Here is a 25,698-nt window from a genome sequence, read left to right on the forward strand (position 1 = left end):
CGTGCGTAACTTTCCATAGCCCGTGTGCGGGAGCAGATGCGCACGAGAGCAAGCGAGAGCACGTACTGCATGTGCATGAGAAAACCGCTAACGAAAGGTTCGCTTCACATTGATTCCAGCATGTGCGTTGGCTCTGCACAACCTTTAGTATTCCGTGTACACGTGCAATCAAAAATATATTCTTGCCTGATTCTCCTTTATCATCTCGCCTCGTTCCCCTTATAGAGGGATAAATTTTTTCATTCATTCATTCCTTCATTCTTGCTTGAGTAGTGGCGTTAATGTCGGTCATAGCCGAATTCACTCGCACGTAATGCACAGTCAGTTTTCGGTCTCATTATCGTAGAGCACACTTTGTCACAGTGTGAATGGCTGTGGCGTTGGGCTGCTAAGCACAAGGTGAGAAATGCGAAAACGCGCGTGGTGCTTAAGTTTAGGTGTAGGTTAAAGAATGCCTGGTGGTCCAAATTGTTCTGGAGTGCCCCGCTGCCTCAGCAGTCCTAATCAAATCGTGGTTTTCGCTCGTGAAATGCTATAATTTTTAGTTTATCATAGTTGAAGACTTGTTGATGTACATAAAGGGCGGTAGTCACACTCACTAATCCAAATTCAAAGAACAGAGGTAGCCGCAAACAAATTGCGAAAAGAAGGTAATAAAAAGTGACCATTTCCCCAGTGTGGCAATGTGATCATCACCAAGCCAGCCTGTGGAGAAAGTGGATAAGAGCGAATGCCAGAGAACAATTTGAGCTCTGCGTATACCTGCGCTAACTTATATGTTTTCTCTGAGGAAGCCAATCTGTAAAAACTCTTTCGTAACTGCCATGGTGTCTTCGCTCGCTACGTAGTGCATTTGTTTATTCATTTATGCTCCCAATGCACGAGACATATAAATTTAAATGCGTACTTAGCTTGAAAGAAAATGACAAATGGGTCTCTCGGGGAGAGGAAAACAACCACAACTGCACAATGTGACCACCCCGTAATCTCTAGCCTTTTTTATTCCCCACTGGAGTGTACATTAGTTTCGTTGCTTGTTGCTGTACCGCAAGCAATTTTGTAGTTTCATACCTCCTCGGCATTTCAAGCAACAGGTACGCCAGTGCTCGGCATTTTGCTGAACGAGGGACATGGTTGTGTCCTTCTGGATCTATTCCAGTATTTCCAAAGCCCATTTCATTAGCTTAATTTTTATTCAAATTAGGTTTCTGTGCCAAATGAGCAACGAAAAAGAGTTCAAGAAGGCTCCAGCACCATCCCTCACGTTGGGAATTTCAGCTAGGTATTTCGAGGACGGAAAACTTTAGAAACCGGTTGAAACTTGTCGCAGCGCCATGGCAGTTCTTCAGAAATAGCTGTTGCAACACCAGCACGCTGCTTTCGGTTCTTCATTACATAATTTTGTTGAATTGCATGTAGCAATCGATAGCCCGCGGCAAATCCTTCACCAGGCAGTTGCTGTCGTGCCATTTTTCGATCCGGAGGGAAATTGTGTTGCCAGGTCTCTGTCTTCAAGCTTTGTCGCATTCTTTGTCTACGTAGTTTTCCTTCACCGTGGTACACAATGAAAGTGCGTCACGCTCCAGGTGTCAAATCACGCTGCGAGTCTCGACCCTGGCAATAATGGGTTTCCAGAAAGAAACACCCCCTCACCGGTCTGTGAGACGCACGACACATCCGGACTTCAAGAGGACGTCCTTTCAATCTCGTTGCACCATAGAGCAACTTGAGCTGGAGCGTTGAAGTTTCGTCTCTTGTTACGCTGTAAAGAATTTTGGTCAGCTGTATGATTGAATTCTACCTCCGAAAACTGGTGGCGGCAAAATGGAAAGGGCAAGGAAGGCAGGGGGGTGTATTTGCCAAAGGGAAAGTTGTGTCAACATGTCTTTTTGATAGAAGAAGAAACAAAATGACACATTTCGAAACCTCATCTTATCGCATGGTGCTGCCTTCGAGGCATTCCTGCCTGCAACAAAGAGGTTGTGGCGTCTCGAGAGCACCGTGTTCCCAGAGGTGGCCACGTCCCTGTGGGAGTCCCGAACTACGAACACGGTCAAGTAAAAATACGCAGCAGCTCTAGTGGCTCCAACCTAACTTTGCCGTAATTTGACTTACGAAGACATTTTTGGCTCTCGTAAACAGAAATCCCATCACGCGTTATAGGCATGACACGTAAACTATAAACATTCTAGAAAACCAGTGCGTTTCTCTTTCCTTCCCAGTTAAAAAAATATATCTCGAACGCGTGTTTGCGTTTGATCAGCAAGGTGAAATCAAGATTGAATGAAGAGAGACAGAAAGAGAAAGGATGCAAAGAAAGGCAGGGACGTTAATGAGATATAGTTCCGGTTGGCTACCCCGCACAAGGGAAGGGAGTAGGGGGATAAAAAGAGAAAGAGAGCGGAAGGGGGGAGAGAGAAAGACAGAGGATCACAAACCGTGTACACTATATAGTGTTAGGGAGCGGCCTTCTTAAATACTATCGTGAATCCCCATAGTGCGCAGCAATATTAGTAGCGTCAATAAGGCCTTCTGCGTAGATTATCTTTGGAAGAACTGGCCTAGAGCCTTCTGTTCTGACAGCGAATAATTGCCCAATCGGGCCATCATTCTGCACATCTCGTCACTTTAGCGCGGGCAGGCAGAGATAATGTGTCTGCCAGTACTGGGCCCTCTTTTATTCCTGCTTTATAATAATGATCTCCCCCTACACACATCAGTTAAAATAGGCCATTTTTTGGAGATGATTGCGATTTATATCATACAATTAAACCTCCTACTGATCACGTTGTCCTTAACACTTATTTTGTTGATTTCTGTAACTGGTCCAAAATATGGCAAATGAATATTAACTTTTCCAAAAGTGTCTTCATGTCCCTTACGCGACGCTGATGCCTTTCCTTTTTTGGCTGTCCCTTTAAAAATATTACTTTAAATAGGGTCTTCGGATTCAAATATTCAAATATTTAGGTATCCTACTAACACACAATTTGTCATGGTGGAAAGACATTGATGTCACCTTTAACAAGGCCCTTAAAAGACAAGGTTACTTACATCGTACGCTGCGTCTAGCTCCTCAAGAAAATTAACTTCTTACATATGAAACCCTCAGTCGCCCCATTCTCGAATATGGCTGCGCGGTAGAGAATCCACACGTCAAAAAACTAGAATTATTGCAAAAAAGGCAGTGCGTTTTGTTTGTAGGAGATATGACAAGGAATTTTCGCCGCCTAACTCTCTTCCCCTACTTGGTTCACTCCTCTCGCAGAGCGTCGCAAACTTGAATGCCTGAAATTCCTTCGCACGTTAATCAATTCTCCTCCCCTCTCCTCTCTAGATAACCACTTGACTTTCTCCAAACCCTGATGTACTAGGCTGCACCACGCTCTAAATATTTCAACCTTTTTGGCCCGCATTGATTTTCTTTAAATACAGTTTCTTCATCAGCAATTAAAGTCTGGAATTCATTACCGGACCTCATTCGTTCACTACCACTGAAACAATTCCGCAAGCTTGCTTATAAATGCTTGTAGCTGCAGTATGTATGTATGTGTGTGTATGTATGTATGTATGTATGTATGTATGTATGTATGTATGTATGTATGTATGTATGTATGTATGTATGTATGTATGTATGTATGTATGTATGCATGTATGTATGTATGTATGTATGTATGTATGTGTATAAATAAATAAACATGTTCGAGCGTCTCGGCACAGCTGCATGTGTCGCACGTGGGGCTGGCTGTAGGCCATTCAAATAATTAAGGCATACGAGTTTGTAGATACGATGCCTAGCCATAGAGAGCAGGGCATTGTCTGTTCGCATCGTGGTAACCCAATCGGTAAAAACATCTGTATATCCGGGAATAACGTACAACAAACGAGACATGGTGAAAACGTCCGAGTCATACAGGGGCAAGCTACATTCACGGGACACCAATCGCAGTCCAGCCACAATGGCCGCGAAAACGGAATGAAGCCGCATTGACCATTTCCATGTGCAGACCAGGCGGCTTCATCGGCGTAGTCATTCCCGCTGATGTTGAAATGTCCAGGAAGCCATTGAAAGATTATGCTGTGTCCGTTGTCAAGGCCGCGATGATACATGTGTAGAATTTCTGAGGGCATTTGTTCACAGGTGTCCGTGACGCACTGGGTTTTGTATGCACTGAAGAGTTGACTTGGAATTACGAAAAACTGTCCATTGTTTCTGTGGTACTTGATTAATAAAATGAAGTGCAATACGGACTGCTGCAAATTCTGCAGCCGTAGATGTGGGCACACGGTAAATTTTTAACTTGATTTTTGACCGCTTTGTGGGGATGATGACTGCAGTAGCGAATATGTTGATTTTTACTGAAGCATCTGTCTAGACATGTAGCCGGAATCTGTGCACGTTGTAAATGTGTTCCGAAGTTCCTTGCTGGAAAGCTTGTAGCGTGGCTTAAGCTGCCTTTTTGATGCCCGGAACTGTCAGTTGTACTTGTGGCTGATGAAATGAAATATAAGCAATATTATTCTTACTGACGGTGTTAAATGAACATTGCGAACAAATTACGGGACTCACATTATGGATGTTATTAATGCTAAGCAGATTATTCCGCACAAGTTTGCCTTTCCCGAAAATAGAATTAAGTAGAGGGAAGCAAAGGCGGACATTAAAATGCCCATGAATCCACTTCCCCAAAACTACCAAGTTCCAAACTTTACATCGCCTATTCAATAAGAATTCGCATATAATTCTAACAAATATAGAACTACGATATAAACTGTAAAAAATTTTCTGTCGTTATACGGAGTTAGGATGGATAGTTGGGCGTGTTGGTTAAGCATGATTTCTGAAGTGAAGGCGCTAAAATGACGGAGGACAAAGAAGAAACACACACACACACACAGGGCGCCACTTCCAACAATGTTTAATCAGGAAAAAACGCCACCGATTTATACTAGGAGCGCAATCACAGTTTCTCAGGGCGCATTCGCCTTCAAGTAAAGCAGTTCTTTGCGTGACAGTGATATGGATGCAACACTTACGCAGTTATCAGCTGCTTCAATGATTATTACGGAGGATTTGCGTCTATATACGGAGGAATCTCAGATAAAAATACGGAACGTATGTCATTTCTAAAGGTACAGCAAAAGCTTCCGTTAAGACATGGAAAGCACTCCCTTCTTTAAGGCTTACGGATATATCAGTGAAATAATACAGTGACTACACTGTTCTGCACGAAACAGACGAATTTAGTATTTTTGTTATGCGAACATCGGTATTTTTTTGAGGAATACCAACCTGGTGTCTGAACCGGCGCTTGTACTCACAAAGTTTCATCTAACAGTATTTTACTGAACACGCAAACTGCGCGCGTTGTGTAGTTACGTAAAAAATGTGAGAGCTAGCTTTCTCCCCAAAAGCTGTAAAAACAGATCGTATAAATGCATATACGTGTCCTCTATTCTGGTCGCAGTCGGCCGCGCATACGGGCCTTGTGATGCTGATCATACACGCGAATACATTCGCGTGTTTGCATTGTTTTCATATTAAGTGCTTTGCTGTTTATAATATGGCATACATGTTTAAGTAATCGAAGAGTGGTGGGCATAGGTGCCAATATAGGCAAACTTGCGGCACTCAGGTGCTGGTACACTGGGAATGACATTGGAGCTCTACGCAAAAAATTGTGCTCGCTTTAGTTCAGTACCGAAACGAAGGGAGTGATATAATGACCGTAATTGCGTTTACATTTAGCAACAAATCGTCTCGAAGAGAAGTGACGGCCCATAGCTCCAAGTATTATGGCCTGATGTAATGTCCGAATACGAGAAGCAATTAACCCAAGTGTAAGAGGGTTTTACTGAACAGTACAGTGGTTCGTTTCAGTCACCCCATAATGTTTCCAAAATATATCCACTCTGTCAGTAACTGCCCATTCATTAGCACACCGCGATTACTCATAATCTTCACTGTTCATGTGTTTTCACTGAACGCAGAGTTGGGCCTAGAAGCTGGAAGTGAGGCGATGTGGTCTGATGGAATCCGTGTGAAATGCCTGATGTGCGTGTTATTGTTAAGGCATCGACGCGGGTATATCTTGTGATTGGCTGATCACGCGCGATGACGAAAGTCACTGCTCAAGAGATGCACATCTCGGAAGGCCAAGGCGTATTTTCAGTGCTTGAGCTTGAATCAACTGGAGCACGTGTACGTTTGTTCTTCGGGTGCTGCCCTACACAGGTAATCTGTAGCGCATGAACCCGTGAAAAAGTGCTGCATAAAGTTTACGCATCACTCGTACAGATGCACGCCACGATTTTCCCGCGAGAAATCTGAGCACGTGGGTGATCACGGCGAGCTTTTTTTTTTCATGTAGGCAATATGAGGGCTCTAGGACAGGTCGCGATCCATTATTATTCCCGGAAAGCGATAGGCCTGCTCATAACTAATAGCATGCTCATTGATTTTAATAACATATGGGCCCATCACCTTGCACGTGAAGGCCACCAGCGAGCACTTCTCAGATGACAGCTCTAGTTCCCGTCCTTGACGGTAGTTACCGTCAATGCAACAGCTCTCTGAAGTCTGGCACGTACGTGTAAATGCGTCACCCCTGATGCCCGAATGCAGGTGTCGTTTGCGTATATTGACAGATGGACGGACCATGCAGTTACATCAACAAGGCCGATGAGCGCAAGGTTAGCAAGAGTGGGGCTAAGGATTCCACCATGAGGCACACCGCGACAAGTACAGTGGCGCGTTGTTGTACCATCTTCTGTCTGTACAAAGAAGGTTCTGCCGTTCAAAGAACTGTAAATTCATTGGTAAACACGGCCCCCCAATCCAATCTTCCCCAAAGCATCCAGAATAGCTTCATGCGATACATTGTCGCATACGCATTTCACGTCCAAGAACATCGCCGCAAATAATCTCCTTAGGCTTTTTGTTGCTGTACAGACGAGTCAAGGTCAATCACGTTATCTATAAAGGACCATCCACGTCAAAAGCCGGTCATAGCATCAGGGTATATCGTATTATGCTCCAGGTACAACTCTAGGCGAGTCAGTACTATCCTCCCAATCACCTTTCCAAAACAACTGGCTAGTGCGATGGGGCGATAGGAGGCCAGGTCCAGTGAAGATATGCCAAATTTGAGTAGAACAATGAGGCGGCTTGACATCCACGAAGAAGCAACCAATTCGTTGTAACCCGAGTCATTGTATATGGTTAGAAGAAAACACCGAGCTGTCCAAGGTCACTCAGGGTCATGTAGGTGACACCATCAAGCCCAGGTGGTGTGGAACACCTGCATGCTTCTTGAATCTTCTTGAATCTTCTTGAAGCTCCTCTGCAGAGAACATATCGTCCATCCAGGAATCTCTTGGCATCGGTGCGTTTCCTAGATTACTCTCGGTGCATGCGGACCCTTTACCTTCAACCCTGGCGCAGAAGTCTTCTGCTACTTCAATTTCGCGGCTGGCTTGGTGGATAGCAAGGCACTTGAAAGGGTGATGTTGCTGTGACAATGTTCGTAGGCTGCAGAAGCTTTAAAAAGCACGAAAAAGATACCGAAATGCATTTTGTTTGTTGCATCAGCGAATGATGGCGGCACAATCTCGACACAAAACATTCACAGCCGCTGAAAAACGAGAGACGCCTAATTGCGCAAAATTCATTTCGAGGAGGCGTGCAGAAGAAATACATGCTCGAAAAAGAGAAAGCATAAACGGAATGCTGGGAAGCGAAGAGCAGTGAGTGTCACACAGTAATTAGTTGCGAACACTGAGGGCATTACTGTATAATGTAGCACAAATTGTCCAACGGTCCCAGCACAGAGTAGTAATCCATTGACCCGCCCCCCAAGCACCTTTTTTCTTCCTTTGCCCATTTACCCTGTTCGTCGCCAAGCCTAGCAGGCGAGTAGCTCTCTTAACACCATTTTTTAAAAATAATATCATGCTGCCCCCTCGCAAGCTATTTCACATTTTAGCTTACACTACGATAGTCGTACACTAAGGGCATCTCGTGTGCACCGCACGAAAAGTCTACATTGTTTAGCCGAAATACGCCTTGCCATGCAAATCAAACAGGACTTAACTCTTCTGTTCAACCTCATCCACTCCATTCTGTATTTTGCCGGTCACCCTAGCGGTGTACCTGCCTGAATGCACTATCATTGGATTGGACCAGCCCGGCCGGAGTACTAGATTTTAAAAGTGGGCGAGTATCGAAAGAAAAGAAATCTTACATATGGTGCCAATATAGAAGGTGCGATCTCCGCAGAAAATACCACAGTCTTGGCGGCAGTACGACGCGAGCTTACACTAAGTGGAGTACGCGAAGGCACCTTTGTGCCCCATTTTGTCCTAGCGTTTCTCGTTTCCATGCTGGTAACCATATTTTCTCCTAAACGGTTCTCCTGTAGTGCCTGAAATCAGTTTTGAATGGAATAATTTAGAGAATTGAACGTTTCAAACCGATTCACGTGTTATTAAAGACAGCGGACTCGGGGAAGAAGCGGGGAAAACCGCGTATTCAATTGGATCACTTGCGGCTTTCATTCAGTAGGCTTATCACCGGTTCATGAGCGTTCTTGCGTTTCACCGCCATCAAAACGCGGCCGCCGCGCCGCGTTTTTAACCCTCCCGTTTGTGCTCATAAGGAGAATGGCCGAGCCCCTGAGCAACCGTGGCGGGTCTCACCGTTGCAATGACTCGCCAAGGTGACTCATCGAGAGTTTATACGAAATCACTTGGGATGAAACGGCTGTGGCTGAATATTTTGTGGGTTAGTACTTAATCCGGAAGCTGCAACTCCCTAACAGCGCGTCCCTGCGGCTCTTGATGACAGCCAACTTACCTACAATAATTTCAATGTCTAAATCTCCAGTACTAAGGTCTCACCGTCTTTTGCGACGTTCTGTGCCAATTTAAAATTAGAATTCCTACCGATACCGCGAACAGCGAGTCCGATTCTGTCACTATGAATTATGGTCTTTTCATTTCTAGTATTATCGCATGACATGTTCTTGGCGGTTGTCAGTACCTTTAGGTTGTGTCATGAGAATTGCTGGACTTGCTGTTTTCTACCCCTAATGACTTTCTGTTTCTGCCTAAACAATACCGGTGGGAAGAGGAAAAGACTTCTCTCAGTATGTGCTAACGCTAACGACGGGCAAAAGCAATTCACTGGACACAGAAAGAATTATGCAGTTCAAATTCTAATGTTATAATCATCGTGAAGCGAAGCTTTCTTAAAGTATTTATAGACATGCTATAAAATCATTATTTACTTGCAGCGTGTTTTATAGCATAGCAATTGGGTGCTTTCGCGAAAAACCTGCAAAACGTGAAAACCACCATTATATGACGGCGCATTAAAGTCTCCGGAAACGGCCCAATTTTCCTCACGCCATCTCTAGAATCCTATGCGTTGTAGTATTTTTTGTTTGACTGGCCCACCTTATTCGGAAAGAAGCTGACCAATAGCGCGTACAAAACCCCGTAAAGAAAATAAAAAGTGTAGATTGATTACAGTAAATATGAGCTTAAAGGCGAAGATTTGTCACACTGAGGATGTTTAAATAGGATTTATTGTGTCATTACGTAATTGCGTGTGGAAGACACAGCCGAAAACAGGCACGTCATCTGGGACAGCAGAGACGGAGCTACATACAGGCCGATTCATAGGCCTGTAGGAGGGCTGTCCTGTGTGTGAGCGTTAAAACGCCAAACAGTATCACCAGCTGCACCGAGCAGCAGCAGCCACAGTCTGCAAAGTCTGGGAGGATCCGCCTAGAAGATGTTGGAAGTTTCAACACAAAACACCCGTTTTGTGTTGGAAAGAAACACAGCTAGATGGCCTCACAACTAGATAGCGTGAAGGAAATAACTATGTATATATCACGTACCATGACAATCGGCGTACGCAAACTTGCGTGAACCGCCAAAGCGAAATGGAGCATTACAAGAGACGCGCTGCAGATTATTTGTCATATTTACATATACTATTGTCTTTATTGAAGACATAGCAGGGTAGGTACAGGTAGGGAATACAAGTGCAATACAGTAAACAACAAAGTGGCTACTATACAATGTTTTAACTTCTAACGCGGTTATGTAAAATATTAGCAAAATTATGAATTGGTAGGTTACGCAAAGAAACATGTAGTTCATTCCATAATTTGGTGGTTAAAGGAAAAGAGAGAGAGAGAGAATGAAGAGGAAAGGCAGGGAGATTAACCAGATATGAGTCTCCGGTTTGCTACCCTGCACTGGGGATGGGGGATAGGGGTTAGAAAGATGACAGCGAGGAAAACGCAAAAAAAAACGGACGCGCACACATGGAGACACACACACAAAAGGCGTTCCAGTTAAAGTCGTTCACACAGGCCGGTAGATCGCAATAAGCGCAAAAGCGCTTGCACGGCCTTCTTCTGTGACGGTAGGTCCTTTCGATGTTGCAGAATTCGTTTTTTCGGATAACGGTTGGTCGTCCAGTTGGTCAAGTTCCTGGCTGAGGCATGCCCTCTGTGGACTGTACTGCGGGCAGGTGCACAAAATATGGCCAATTGATTCTTCATGGCCGCAGTGGTCACAGGTTGGGGTGTCGGTCATCCCTATGCGGAAGGCATAGGCTTTAGTAAAGGCAACGCCCAACCAAAGTCGATATAAAAGCGTACCGTCTCTACGGCGAAGCTGTGATGGCGCTCGAAGACTTAGTGTTGGATCAAGTGAGTACAGTCGCGTGTTTCTTAAAGGTGGCTCATTCCATTGCGACGCGGTGCACTGCCGAGCAAGTAGGCGGAGCTTCCGTGCTGCGTCAGTTCTAGAATGAGGAATCGGGACGCAGCGCTCCTCAGTATGGGCTGAGCGGGCAGCGTGATCCGCCCGTTCATTGCCGATAATCCCGCAGTGACTTGGAAGCCACTGAAAGGTTATCTCATGGCCTGCATCACTTATATGGTGTAATGTCTCTGTAATATGGAATATTAGTTGTTCGTGCGGTCCGCGTCGTAAAGGTGAGAGTAGAGACTGCAGTGCCGCCTTCGAATCGCAGAATATTGTCCATTTGTGTGGCGGTTCATCACCAATGTGATGAAGAGCAGTAAAAAGCGCTGCGAGCTCTGCTGCCGTCGATGTTGTCGCGTGGGTCGTCTTAAATTTGATTGTTGTAGCTTTCGTTGGTATGACGATTGCCGCCGCGGAGCTGCTTGGAAGGACAGATCCATCAGTGTATATATGCGTAAAGTCACGGTAGTTCTCGTACAAATATATATAGAGAGAGAAAATGATAAATGAAAGGTAGGGAGGTTAACCAGGACTGAGCCCGGTTGGCTACCCTACACTGGGGAAAGGGAAACGGGGACGGAAAGATTAAAGAAAGAAGAGAAAGCCCACCGGGGATATCGTTCAGTCATTCAGTCCGGATTACAGACGCTGACTCAATCCTGTATCTTTCAAATATCGCAGCAGCGCTTTTGTGGCCTTTTGTAGCTGCGATATACGAGGCCATGGTCCCAAGATCTTGTTCAAGGTGAACGGTTTTCTGTCTAACTGGTTGAGAGCTGTGCAGAGATCTTGTCTTTCATTTTCAAATGATGGGCAGTAGCACAGTAGATGGTCTATAGTTTCTTCGACACCGCAGGCATTGCACTCGGCGCTATCAGCCATTCCAATCAAAAACGTATATGCATTCGTGAATGCGACGCCCAAGCGTAAGCGGCACAGCATTGTTTCCTCATTACGCGGAAGCCCTGGTAACAGCCGCAGTTGCATAGATGGATCGAGGGAATGCAATCGATGGTGAGTGAAATCAGGTGTGCGCCACTTCTCCAATGTCATACGGTGCGCTAGCTTGCCTAAGTGTTGGGCTGCGTCAGTACGCGATAAAGGTATAGAAACAAGGGTTGCTCCTTCGTGTGCTTTCTTAGCAGCGTCGTCAGCGAGGTCGTTGCCGGAGATACCGCAATGGCCAGGCAGCCACTGAAACACGACGTCGTGCCCTTTCGCAATCATGTGATGGTGAATTTCTCGTATCTCCGATACGAGTTGTTCACAGGACCCGCGACGAAGAGATGACAGAAGACATTGTAAGGCCGCCTTTGAATCACAGAATATTGCCCACCGATTAGCCGGTTGGTTGTTAATATAATCAACGGCACCTCGGAGGGCAACAAGCTCCGAACCGGTCGATGTTGTCAAGTGAGAAATCTTGTATCGGAAGCTTAGAGATCGTGATGGTATAACCACTGCCCCGGTGGAGCTGGTCTGGGTGGAAGAAAATAGAATAGAATATAGAAGCGTGAGCTGTCTAAGGGCTGGTGATGACAGATCAGCTTTTTTCGAGATACCAGGTATTGCGAGGTTGATTTTTGGCTGAGCGAGGCACCATGGAGGGATCGAAGGTCTCGCAGCCAGAGTGAAACAAGCTGGCAACGATTCATCATATGCAGTTATCGTTTGGCTGAAAGATGTGTGTGGCCTGACCGCTGGTAGAGAGGCTAAATGGTGACGAGGAGTCCTGGCTAGATGCCTTATATGGGTCCTGAGTACTTCAATTTCAATGTGGGTCTTGACAAGGTGGTCTCTAGCGATTGCTATCGTAGCCACTGTTGAAGCACTCTGAGGTAGGCCTAGACAGATCCGAAGCACTTGACCCTGAAGACTTTGTATTGTGCGTAGATTCGTTTGGCCTGTGTTGTTTATTGCTGGCAAGCTATATCGCAGAAATCCCAGAAAAAGCACCCTGTACTGTTGTAACATGGCACTAGGTGACATTTAAAGGGAAAAAAATGTAATAGTCCGAGTAGGGTCTCAAGGGCACAATATCTTTAAGGTGCGTCTGCCTAGTTGGCCGGACAGAAAGGTTGCGAAACTTGACGGGTTCCAGAATGACCGGTAACGAGTCCATCGATTGCCTAACGAACAACGTTTAGGCAACGAACACGTCCCTCAACTTCCGTGGTGGGCTTTGCAGAGAAACCCGAGCTTTTCTTCGGCGTTAAAACACGTTGAATCACCAAACATGTGTGTTGACCTTCTGAGAAACGCGCCACAGGATGTCTTGAGAGACGAGCGGCAAGTTTAGGCCATTATTGCATCCTGTAACGTCTATATTCATCGTGAGCGAGAAGATGCGCGCACTCACATCTTATAAGGTATATTGTTGCTCGATCGGGCTGGCAGGCTAGATTTGTCAGTCCAATCGTGGGATTAGCCGGGTGCGCGTTCCATCGCATTTTGCTGGACCCAATAGAAGTGTATTCGCTCACTCACTCACTCACTCACTCACTCACTCACTCACTCACTCACTCACTCACTCACTCACTCACTCACTCACTCACTCACTCACTATGCCACGCGCCTAACGAGTCAACCATCTCGATGCGCTGTATATATGTATGCTTATATATATATATGTCTATATATATATATATGTCTATAAATATATATATATATATATATATATATATATATATATATATATATACATATATATACATATATATAGAAACATATGGGCATAGAAACCAAAAAGTGGTGGGAGGCGCTAAAGAAAGCTATCGCTTTAAATGTACTAGACGGGCCGGCAATCCACTGGCGACGGCGAGCCGTGGTGCACAGCGGCGGAGAGTGCTACTGGAATGAACAATGTACCGCGCACTGCCTAGACGTTGGCACCCGGTGTGGTCGCCGCAGTTTTCCTAACTCGGGTGACGCCCGTTTTCGGAATTTCGACACAAGCTCCGCAGCGGTGCGTGCGCCTGGCGTATACTAGCTGCGGCAGTACGGGCGTCAGTGCTAGCACATATTTTCACTGCTTACGCCATTTACAGTGCACGCGTGTCAGCGATGTGGTGGGCATGTCAGCAAGATTGTGATATTAATGCGTGAAAACGAAAAGGAGGGCGCTGTTTTACTGCAGGCCATTATTACTAGCATTATTGTTACCTGGTACTGGAAGGCACAACCCAAACACCTTCAAAGGAGCCTGCTATATGCACAGGGCGTGCTATGGGTGTTTCTCGCTGTGAGCTCAGCAGCTCGTTGACAGGACAGTCACTGCCATAAAAACAACTTGTCAACGTAGCAGCACCGTGTTAATAGTCTAATGACGCTCTGTACAGTTGTTTGGAATCAAATCGCATCAACGAAATTCTTGTCCAGATTTTGTTCTTGCAAGTTGGAAGGGATTAGTTTTCGAAACATGATACACTTGCTTTTATGTTCTTCGCCAGCAGTTCTTTAGCTAGACATCAGACCACGAGGGCGGGTGTAAAAACGAAAGAAAGAAGTATCGACTATAAATTTGAGCTTCACATGCCACAATGATTTTTTGAGTGAATAAATGTAAACATATTATCGCCCAACTTCTGCCGACCTTGAGGCCAAATCACTATGGCGTTTTGCAAGTGAGCATAAGCTAATGGTTACTATTCGTGGATGCTATGGCCGAATTCCTTGTCGCAGACGTACGCAAAACACCCTTGCCCAAACATCATAGAGCGCTAGTTCAATAAAATAAAAGGACCAAGACCAAAATGCACTTAACTACTGTTTCCGTCGGAGCTCCTCTTTTACTACAACGACGTTAAAGCAATTGTACTAATTGGGCTTTAATCTTGATGATTTTTTATTTGGCGTTTGGCCTGGGCACTTTTCCTGTAGCGCGGCTTCTGCGTAATAGATCTAAAGGAAATTGACGTTTATTGTGACACAGCAAAGCATAGAATGAAAAAGTACGAATATTCGTAAGAAATTATTTAAGCTGTTCCCGAACAAACGTGAAAGCAACGGCTAGTCAGCTTAGTGTACAAAACAGTACGGCTGAAAACCGAAACAGCTTCCATATTCGTACTAAACGTAAGAGAACGCCAATATTAACGTGAATAAGGTCGCTCTCCGTACGTTTACACAATAAATTGGGCCGTGCGCTCAAGCTTTCTAACGAATCGACCAATCTGGCTTACATGGGCAGACCCTGTTGGAAGTTTCCTTATTCAACGTTGTTGGACAAATGTGCGCTAATGCGCTCTGCAGATGAAAAAAAAGCTGCGACTCTATTTTCGGTCTCTGTGACCAAAACATCGCAGTACCTTTATTGAAATCACGTGGCTATCTTGACCCGGTGTCTACGCATCCGGACCCACGGTAAAAACAGACGTGCAGCAAGCTTCATTAGGCGCGCTCCTTTCTGAAGCAGCATTCATTGTTCATGCTATATTTTGCTGTGGGAGAGAACATGGTCAAGCATGTCGGCGGCGTAGCAGACGTATAGAAGAGGGAGCTCAGAACCTAGGCTAAAAGCTGGTTACTATGTCTCATATTCGACGTGCATTACTCACGAGCGATGTCAGGTGTACGTAGCTCTTTATTCCTTTACTGTTCAACACACATTTGGCTTTACGCTCACTCTAGGTCACCGGTTGTGTGTTAAGGGCAAACCGTTACCATGGCAATGTTTGCCTGGCACGCGACACTCGTACCTCAGTATCGCGTAAGAAAGCGAGAATTGTGCGACAGCGGCCCCTGGCATTCTTCAGGCCTTCTCGTCTATACAGACGCACATGTTCCTGCATGTATACCTCTAAGCCTGCACACACAAAAAACTGAAAGAAATCAAGAGTTCCGGAACTGGAGCTCCCTGTGTCGAACAAACTTTTCTAGAAAGGCGGCGTGATGAATCACTGGTATAAAGTGGTGGCGTTTATCGACGCCTCTGAAGCGAAAAGTCGCCATCCATCATTTAATCAAACTTTTCGCTGTTATATTGGCGCCCGTCTGTCCACTTCGTGCAAATAAGCGCTGATACCTGAAACTTTTCTTGGCGTAAAGTGCAGAGGTGTAGGCTAGCTCCTTCTATCGTTTGCGCGGCCGTCGTAAACTTCCAAACAAACTTCATGTTGTGTAATAGCAAGGGGGAAAGACATTCTAAGATGTACTTGTCCTTTTCATGAGGGGGAGGAGTAAGAGGGCAACTGTTACTTGCTGCAGGCCTGCAACTTAGCCACGTAGAAGTTCTAGCAGTTTCTCATTTCTTTTTGGGAATAATTAACTAGAGAATGTCTGCAATAAATACGAACAATATAGATGATCGGTATTGAAAACCTTAATTGTAATGAAGAGAATATCGTGCCGCTGCTTAGAGCCTCAATGGTTTCTTTTTTTTGTGCTCAAACTAAACTTAGTCATAAGTAATACTTGGGCTTATCTCATTGGCTTTAGTACTATGCAGCTGAGGCTTTAGTAGATTAACAAATTAATGCCCAGCCGAAACTGATGCGCGGGCACTGTGCAAGACCTAGGCTGAGCTTCAGTCTGACTTGCGGAACCAGTGAGGGTCATGCGAACTGTAGCTTATGGGAAATCAATCTAGGTGATCAGCAGGAAATGTGAACGTCTCTAGAATGCAACGAATACCGCGGGCGGCTCTCAGTGTAATCGATGAAGGAATAATAGGAATTATATAGCCACCTCTAGAGCAATGAAATAATACACCTTACGCAGTCTGTAGCTCTGTAAAGCCCGTGCTGTCGTAATAGAACGCTTCTAACAATCCGAGCTTAAGAGAACGAGTTCGCATTAGATGGCATTGTGCGAATGCCGTGAAAACAATACATGCAGTTTTTACAAAGATGCTTTAGCTTCCAGCTTATACATAGGTTAGCATGAACTCCAGCGGGGTTGTGCAAGACAAGACTAATGTATCAACAACGTTGGTGCATGCTATGTGGATATCTTGGCGAGGTTCAGTAATATCTGTTACATTGTTCCAAATTTTATATAGAACGCGAAGTGTTGATAGTAAGATTTGAACATAGGATATCCCCTCACTCGTGTACAAGCGATAAGTCGTTTCCGCGAGTATGCTGGATATTTACGAGGGAGTTCTTTCGGGTCCTCTTAGAATGTATCTTCGTTAAAGAGAAGGAACGCGAATGTTGAACCTTGTGGGTGGTTTAGCAGGACACAGTGCAAGGTGGTATGGATGACTTGCTGCTTCTTCCGCCTCAGTACGAATCTCTAGCCACTGTTAGTTTTCCTGCAATGTATTGCTGAGGCCTCTGACCAAACCGCACTTGATAAATGGTGCTCATATAGTTTTTCAGTGCAGTTTTTCCAGTGCTACGTCTGCTTGAGGATCAGTTGCCTTCCTCCTGAACTTACCTTAAGAGAATTTATTGCAATCATAAAAATACGGTTGATTCCAGTGACCTTTGAATAAGACGCCTCGCATGGGCCTTAGTATGATATTAAACGTTTTATCCGGTTTTACTAGACGGAAAAAAAAACATTACTGTGCCTCTTGAGACTAGGAGTTCATTTCACAAATTCCTACTTATTCTCTAGAATACACCTGGCGTAGAAGCCCTAAAGCATATAATGTGGGACTTCTCAACATATAAAGATGAAAGAACGGTCCTTCGGACAGCGTCAGAGTACTTAAATGAGAGGCCTTTTACAGAATAAAAGTCTTGGTACCGTATTCTCTTGTGTCTGCGATGTGCAAAGCCACAAAAGCGCTGCAGCAATTTCTGATACGGCACCAGGTTATATGACCGCTTATGATGAACCGAACGAGGAACATCTCATTCAGTGTGTATCGATGCAAAGTCTGAACTTTATTCCTCCTCATCTTTTAGTCCAATTTTCGCAGTAAAGGGTACCTTACCGGGCTCAGGCTGGTTTCTCTTTTTCTCTCTCTGTCGTCTGCGTGGTAAAAAAGCACCACGGAGCACGAGGCAGTAATCGCAAGCTGCGAAGACAGCAAGCTGACGTTACCGACATGGCACTGCACACAAAGCCTACATGCTAAACTAATGATACAGTTTGTAGATATCCTACGATCTAATCTTGCAATGGTGATGGCTACCTTCTCGTGGTGTACCCGGCATCATTAAAGGTCGTTGGCTCGGACGGCCTCCTCCTGTCTGGCTGCCCGATTCTCGCCACGTCATTTTTGGTACGTACGGGTTGAATGCAGGGGTGCCATATATGGGCAACAAAACACATTTTTGTTGCAAAAAGAAAGATTGTTTTTTCAACAGATTGCACACTTGTACACCTGGTAACATTTTATGAGCGCAGGTATAAGTTGGATGAATTATATCTACAAATGCTACAGGGCTTTGCTGGCCTTTAGTAGGCAAGAATGCTTAGGCCAAGGTTCCTGGATCTTTTCTTCTGAGAGCAGCATTTCATCGAAGCGACTGGGTTTAGCTTGCAGAGCACACCGTTTATTGTGTATTCACCATCAAGAGTACACATTTCAAGTATGGTACACCAAATACACGAGCAGAGCCCAACGTTGAAGGAGGGGCCATGGCACAGTAGGCGCTCTGTTGTCTCGTCAGCGCAAGAATTGGACGCCACCCTCTTGGCCATTCAGTTTCGTGTGAAAGTATAGTTGTCAAGCGTGGGAAACACAGTGCAGAGCACTGCTATTTGCTTGTTGAAGTTGGTACACTAAAACGTAACTGGCGTGAATCGCGTCTTTCAACACACAAACGCTTACAGTAGAACACCTCTTTATCTTATTATTATTAATTCTATCTCCGTATTGGATACAATGAGGATAACGTGGCCTAATTATGACAGTGTGATAGCAACGGTTCGTGGGCCCAGGGCCTTAGCACACAGTGAGGAAGACGTGGCGACAGGACATTGCGTTTATATGCCGTATAATAGTGTGCGTATGGCAGTTACCAGCACACAATACCCATGAGCACAAACACCACCCAGAAAAAACCTTACAAATGCCTTCCCGGCACGTCTCTAATGGTCCGTGTCTACGCACTAGAGTTCGTCGACTTCAAGTGTACGTTGTAACTCCGCTGGCGAATCATCCACCCCTAGTACCACAGTTAGGTTTCACGGTAGGCTGAACGACCATGGCTGTGTTAGCACGCGAAGATGCCGCGCCCAGGCACTCTGGAAGGAAGAGACACCCGCCGCTCTGGGCTCGCGCAGCTTGACTGGCTTGTTGGCGGTGAGCTCCACTGACTCCGGCTCACGGCAAAGGCTGTCAGCATGGCTGGCAGCCGCGCGAGCTGTAGCGCTGTGTAGTTGCGGCTACGGGGATTAGGCGGGACTGCAAGCATGGCCAACAGGGCGGACCGTCAGTTGCCGGACCCGATGGTTCCCGGACAGCTGACAGAGCGGACCGTTAGCCGCTCGTGTGTGGGCTGACCCGGCTGCATCGGTGAACAGGCAGGCGCCAAGGCCGACCGGCAGCCGTCTCGATCACCCCCGCTGGAACACGTTCCGCCAGGTCTTCGCTGGTCCGAGCTCCTTCTCCCGAGCCATCCGCAAGCAAATCTCGGCACGCGCTCTCTTCGCGTACCACGCCGCCGCGCACCACCACGCACACACTTCTTTTGCTTCGTCGTCCACTCGTCATGCGCTCAACTCGTCACAATAGGTACCAAGAAAAAAAAGGGAGGTAAAAGCACACTGCCCATTCCAGTGGTACACTCCAACCGAACGTGCAATCTTCCACAAGAAAACTATTGGTTCCCTTACACGTGTATTGGCTTTGTGGATGTTATCCAATTGTTTAAAGACGCCATACGAGGATCGTAGTGCTGGTCTCTCTTGTCTCGCATACCAACGCACACTGTCCCGTAGTGGATAGTCGGTTCGGCGCCAACAGTGTGTGATGTTGCCGAAGACACTTGCATGGCTGTTGATATTTCGTTGGCGTCAGCCCACTCAGCCATATGCACATTCGCTCAGTATGCTTTTCTTTCCTTTCTTTTTGTGCTTTTTTGCTGTGTGTACACGTCATTTTGCAAGAATATCTCAGTGAATGTGGCTCCAGTGCGGATGTTGTGTATGAATACTTGCAGGACTCTACGCAAGCCATTCGGCAGATGTGCAAGGTACACAAGTACTTGTCCGTAATCTACCCTGGTATTCGTGTCGACTTGTTGCTTCCATTCTAAAAGGCTTTAATTCAGGTGGCATAGGTGGCACGGTGATGATCTCAGAGTAGTATTTCGACAGCTGCCTCGAGAGAGCATGAGCCCCCTCTTTACCAATGCTACTAGCATATCTCGGAACCTAGTCCATTCGCACCTCAATATATTTATCGAAAAACATCCTGGCACAAGCTCTTAAATAGCTGACAGTGCTTACCCTCGTGTAATGTTCTTGTAAGCCGTGTAAGTGTCTCTCTACTGTCGGCGAAGATACTTAGGCGGATCATTCTGCTATTCGGCTGTAAATGTTATGCTAGTGTAACGCCTACAGCCTATAAGGCTGGCTGTATAGTCTCGAGCTCAAGGCCGCTTATGCTGTGAATGTGATCGCGGCACTTAATCGCAGCTTAACTGTCCTGTCAAGGTCAAGGGATGTAGGTAGGAGGGGTTCGCTTTTTTTGCTTACGCCAGGCAGTGCACCAGAAAACTTCCTCTTGTGAAAGGTGGAAGATATACAGGGTGTCTCTTTTAGTTGCATCAAATTTTTAGAATTAGAAAAATATAAATCACGGAAACGTTATGTTTACCATTCGAGTATGCGGATTTGCGGCGTCTAGATACAGAGCGATTTCTTCAATTACGTGCGTTAATAGTGAAGTTACGATAAATAACTTTCTGATTATCAACAATAGGTGGCTACAGCAAATGAGTACTCTGAAGCCCGTCCTCGACACCACCTATGCCAACGATCAAATTTCAAATAGCGGACTTCATGTTGGAGCAACGCGAACAATTAGCTCCCCTTGGCAGGCTCCTTGAAACCGAAACTGTCTGGAAAAAGAGCATCTGTGTCGTCGATGTGCTCCTGCGACGTACTTCTACGCTCCTGCGAGCGGGGCCGCTGATCGTAGCAGTGAGCCCGGCCTAGCGGTGAACCTTCGCCGGAAGAAACAAAAACATTCACGAAAGATCTCGTTGCGGTAGCAATCAGATGACATAATATGGCTTTTCTATGACACACGCGCCATTCGCATGGCCTGAACTGTTCCTTGCGCCGTCGCCAGCAGCATCGTCGTAGCTCTTTAAGCAAGCTGACTGCGATTTTATGCCAACGCTACCCCAGCGGTGATCGGTAAACTGCAGCGACGGGCCGCAATTGCTTCGTTGAAAACTGCAACAGTGGCTACGCAAGCTGCAAAGAAAGGGTAATCTTATTTATTGCTCCTTCCGACCTGAAGCGATTGAGAGCTTGTGCAGAAGTCATTCCTTGCAGAGGCCATGTGCTCAGCCGAAAAGATGCCGTTTGCAGCAAGCACTTCACGAAAGAAACGATAATTGAAAAAAAGATACTTCGCCGAGTTTCGTGGCTACATATTGTTTGACGTTCCAAAGAGAACTATGCCGGAAGTTCACGCCATGTCTTGCATTTTCCGCCCAGCATATTTAAAGAAGCGGAAGCCACCAATGGCCAGGAAATCACCACCACCCGCAAGGCCCAGAAAAAAATGACATACAGCAGAAGTCAGCACGAATTATGAGGTTCATCGAGCACTCCAACATGATGACATGAGGCAAGCATCCTCTTTTCCTGTATCAGAGGACCCGACTGTTGCGTCTGCAGAAAAGGACTTTTCCTTCGTTGAGCACACGTGTGCAGGATTCTCTAATTCGGCTGCCTCACCAGACATCTCGACACAACGCCCAGCAAGGACTCCGCAGCAATGGAAACACAGGCCAGCTCCACCGTCGATGAAATCCGTCGGCGGCTCAACTGTCTAGTGCTGCATATAACTTCTTTTGGGTGATTCAAGAGGGACTTCACAGCTATTGCTTTATGGTAGTCATCCTATCCCCATTAGGACGAACCCTTCCATCGAAGGCTCTCCTCGCCCAACAGGTGAAAAATTCAATGTTTTCTTTAAACACTTCTGTACTAGGCGGCAAGCTTCCAACAACCGTAATTTCAGATGTTTGCTTGTTGCGCTGTCAGGGGGACTGAACCGTTGTAAGCCAAGTGGTACAATGTCTTCATGAATTGCAACTCTGTCCTGGCGGCCCATGTCATAGTAGGCACGCAGATGTGCGCCTCGAATGCGGCTACAAAGACGTCAGAAATACTTGGAGGCATAACCGGTGCTCCTTAACTCGGCAAAAGAAAACACCCTGCATCTGTTGCAGTAGGTTGATATTGCGCTTGATGCTGCAATGTGGTGGACTGAGTAGCATATCACCACACCATTGAGTCACGGCTTTTCTACTGCAGGCACTCGGGAAACATGGTCATTGCACTTTTTAGATTAAATTAATGCAAGGAAACTGCCAAAAACACATCGTAAGACATGCGCGCGCTCCAGCACACGAGCAGGCAAAAGTAAAAAAAAAAGTAAAATGAGGGATGGTTCGGCTGCGCCAACGAGCGTTGTGCTCCGCCACAGCACATTTGGGAGTCAGGTTAGGCCATGCTAGACCGTTGCCATGCGTAGATTGTGTAGTTTCACTGCCTCCTACCACAGTGGCACAATCCTCCGCGGAGGTTTATAGATCGCCGAAAGTCGTCATACAATTCCTGGCACAGCGGGACAGCGGTTAAGTAATACAGAACTCTCCTGGCAGGTGGCTGTTTCCAAAACAGCCGCCGGTGGGGCTTGTGATGAAGCTGAAGTTATCATCCCCCTACGCATGCTTGCATACATACAGCCTTGCAAGGATGCAGCCGCGGAATCCAGGGTGGTAGGCTAGCAGTGTTTTCGCACTAAAACAACGAAAAGCGTGGACAAATCAAAATCGAGTAAACGATTGAGTGAATTAATGGTATACTAAGTGCACGGAAGTAGGAAAAAGCGATCTGTACGATAGCTCGAACAAATGCTGCAATCATTTAAGGAACAAACCAACGAGCGAACTAGCGAACAAACGATCAGGACGTTGAATTGGTTGAATGGGCCAACGAGAGGCAAACTAACGCACGAAGAAAAGAACGAGCCAACGGTCAAGAGAACAAAAGAGACGAGCGATGGTTATGGCTCCGTTATCGGGGCGCCAGCGCTACTTCCGTAGCAGGTTCAAATAACCCGCCAAATTTCATTGCCTTCTACGCGTTCAACTAAACGAGCACGAAGCAGCTGTTTCACAAAACTGGAGTTAGTAACGAAGCTGCACAGAAACAATGCGGCAAACGTATTTTCTTCTCTTCATCAGCAACAGTTTCTGGAAAAATGGCATTCACAAAGCGCGTACTCCCCTTAGATAAGCTGTGCCGCACACTATGCCGCCGGCCGCTGCGCCAACAGCCAGTTCATGGCACTCAGAGAAACTAGGGGACTTTATCGGCCACTGGTGCGGGGGCCGCTGTGTCCTCACCTATATATCTTCCACCGTGACTGTCCCCGTTGCAAAGTGCCAAAAAAAGTGCTCGTGACCGCGCTCGCAAAACTGGACAATCGCCCCTTTACAGAGGAAGAAGATCTGGGACACTGCTCCAGACGTGCTTCGGCACTCAAGGCCTTAAAGGCTTTGCTGAAGTTTTTAAGGACATGCGAATTGTGCGACCATCTTTGAGTGTTGTAGCGTGTAGTATCGCGTTACTGTGTGAATTCCCTCTTCTTCTTCTTTCTCCTTTTATTCCCTTTGCCCCTTTCCGGTGTAGCCTGCCGATACTTGCACTGGCTAACCTCCTTGTCTTCCCCCCCCCCCTTTGTCTCCCCACCCCTCCACAGTGGTCTTGCGTGAAGTCTTTGGGTAATGCTAGCGCCACTCTTTCTTTGGAATGTCCTGAGCGTGTCTGCTTGTGAGCGAAATGCCTTCGTTCCACGTCGTAAGATCGAGTTATGCCCTTTGCAGGCGTGGCCTGACTTTTGGGAGTGCGTCTACCAGCTCTACAATTTAAGGAGGCACTGACTTGCTCTTGTTCAGGTTTGTTCCTGTTGATGACTCGCAATACGTGTCTGTATTATGGCTTGCATCGGGGAAAGATTCGCATAGCGATACAACTCTTCCGTCGTAGTGTGTCTTCGAAGGCCGGTAACCGTACAGAGACCGCCGCAATAAAGAATTTTTAGGTGTTTGCTTTGTCCGTTTGTCACATATGGAAGCACAGGGCTCCATAGCAGGCCTTCGATGCTAGAAATGCGTGACACAGCAAGCAATAAGGCCTTATGAATGTTTGCCGTAAAATAGCAAGCGGTGACGCAGGTAATAGGATGCCATCAGCCGCACGCGTCGCCGACTCGTTATCGCAAATTTGTTGATGAATTGACTTTTCCAGACACGGTATTAGCAGCTCGATATTATGTACACGTGCTGAGCACCCTGCGCGCAAAGTTGCTGCCCACGGCCTCTATTAGTCTGCCTACGCGACCTCTTTCAAAGCTCGCCCCCGCGCTCTCACGTGAACGAATGAATAGAGGCCGGATGCGGCTCTAAGTAGCTGAGCTTGCAACAGAAAACATAAAAAATTTTAAAGAACGGAACTGAAATTCAGTCTATAGTACACAGCTCTCGGTGCTATTCGCTTTGAAGTTATGCCTGCAAACTATCTTTCGAAGTTTCTACCAATTTAGTATATTTTGCACTTGCACAGGCTAGCTTGCGCTCGCCAAAGCTAGCTAACAAAATAAATCTTTGTTTAAAGCACCTGGGTGTATTTCTCGAGGACTGTACGAGTACACTACTCGGGAAAGTAGCAGGCGCACTGTCGACAGAACTTGGCCATTAGAAGCAGTCCCTGTATTCCCGTGCCATTACGCTTTAAAAAAAATTGCGCTAATTAAACAAAACAGCTCCACAAAATCATGCGCCGATTCTGCGCCAGCGTATGGAATGTATAAAAAAAAGGAGACGCAGTTTCGCCTGAAAGCTGACGCATCGATTGCGGTAGTAAATTAGCAGACAGCTACACGAAGTGAAGGAAGTACATTTATCGGCCGTGTAAATTTAGAAACACTCGCTTGATAACTGAATAAACAAGCATGGTGTCAGCGGCCACAAGGAAACATGAACGCACCACATTAGCTGAGCACGGGCACTCGCTGTCGAAACGCAGGTGGGATCAACTGCGGCAACAGCAGCGAGCTAAGTGTCGTTCCTGCTGTGTATCGCTTCGACGCAAGAGCGGAGAGAACGCTGCGCGCAGACAGGTATGAGCCGTCGGCAGATCGCTTTCACGATAGGGAGCATGCGACTTGCAACTGGGCTTGCAACTGCAAGCTGCGCAGTGGTATGCCAAATGTGATAGACCGGCGTTCTTTATTCAGGAGAATGTTCTTGCTATCTTTTGTATATGAACCTGCCCGCTTGGCCGATGTAACGAGATCTGAATGATAGCGGAATCTCGTACACAAAATTACTGCGGCATGCCACGAATTTCGGCCTATTCTTTACCTTGCATGAATTGTGCGCAACCAAATCTGGCATTTGTGCGCGTGATTGCATAGCCAGGCAATGACTGGATAATTGCTGCGCAAAAGAAAAAACAACTGTACGGCTATAACGGTTCGCGACATTTTTTATGCAATATTGTCACGTGGTGGCGACGTTAAGAACACAGTAGCAATACTGTGATAGACAAAGCTAACTTTTATTGGGCGAACCTGTGCCCACAAAACAGGCTACACTTATAGCACAACGATAGCGGCGAACACGGTCGGCGATCGTCGAAAATCTGATCAGCGGCTCAAGCGCGTCGGCTTTTATACACAATCGTCGAATGTTCCAGACTAATCGTTGGGACCCGCGTGCCTTCCATAAAGTTCTACATCATTCGCGTCAGGCGAATAAATCAGAT

Source organism: Dermacentor albipictus, chromosome 1, assembly GCF_038994185.2.
Source record: "Dermacentor albipictus isolate Rhodes 1998 colony chromosome 1, USDA_Dalb.pri_finalv2, whole genome shotgun sequence".
Classification (NCBI taxonomy): domain Eukaryota; kingdom Metazoa; phylum Arthropoda; class Arachnida; order Ixodida; family Ixodidae; genus Dermacentor; species Dermacentor albipictus.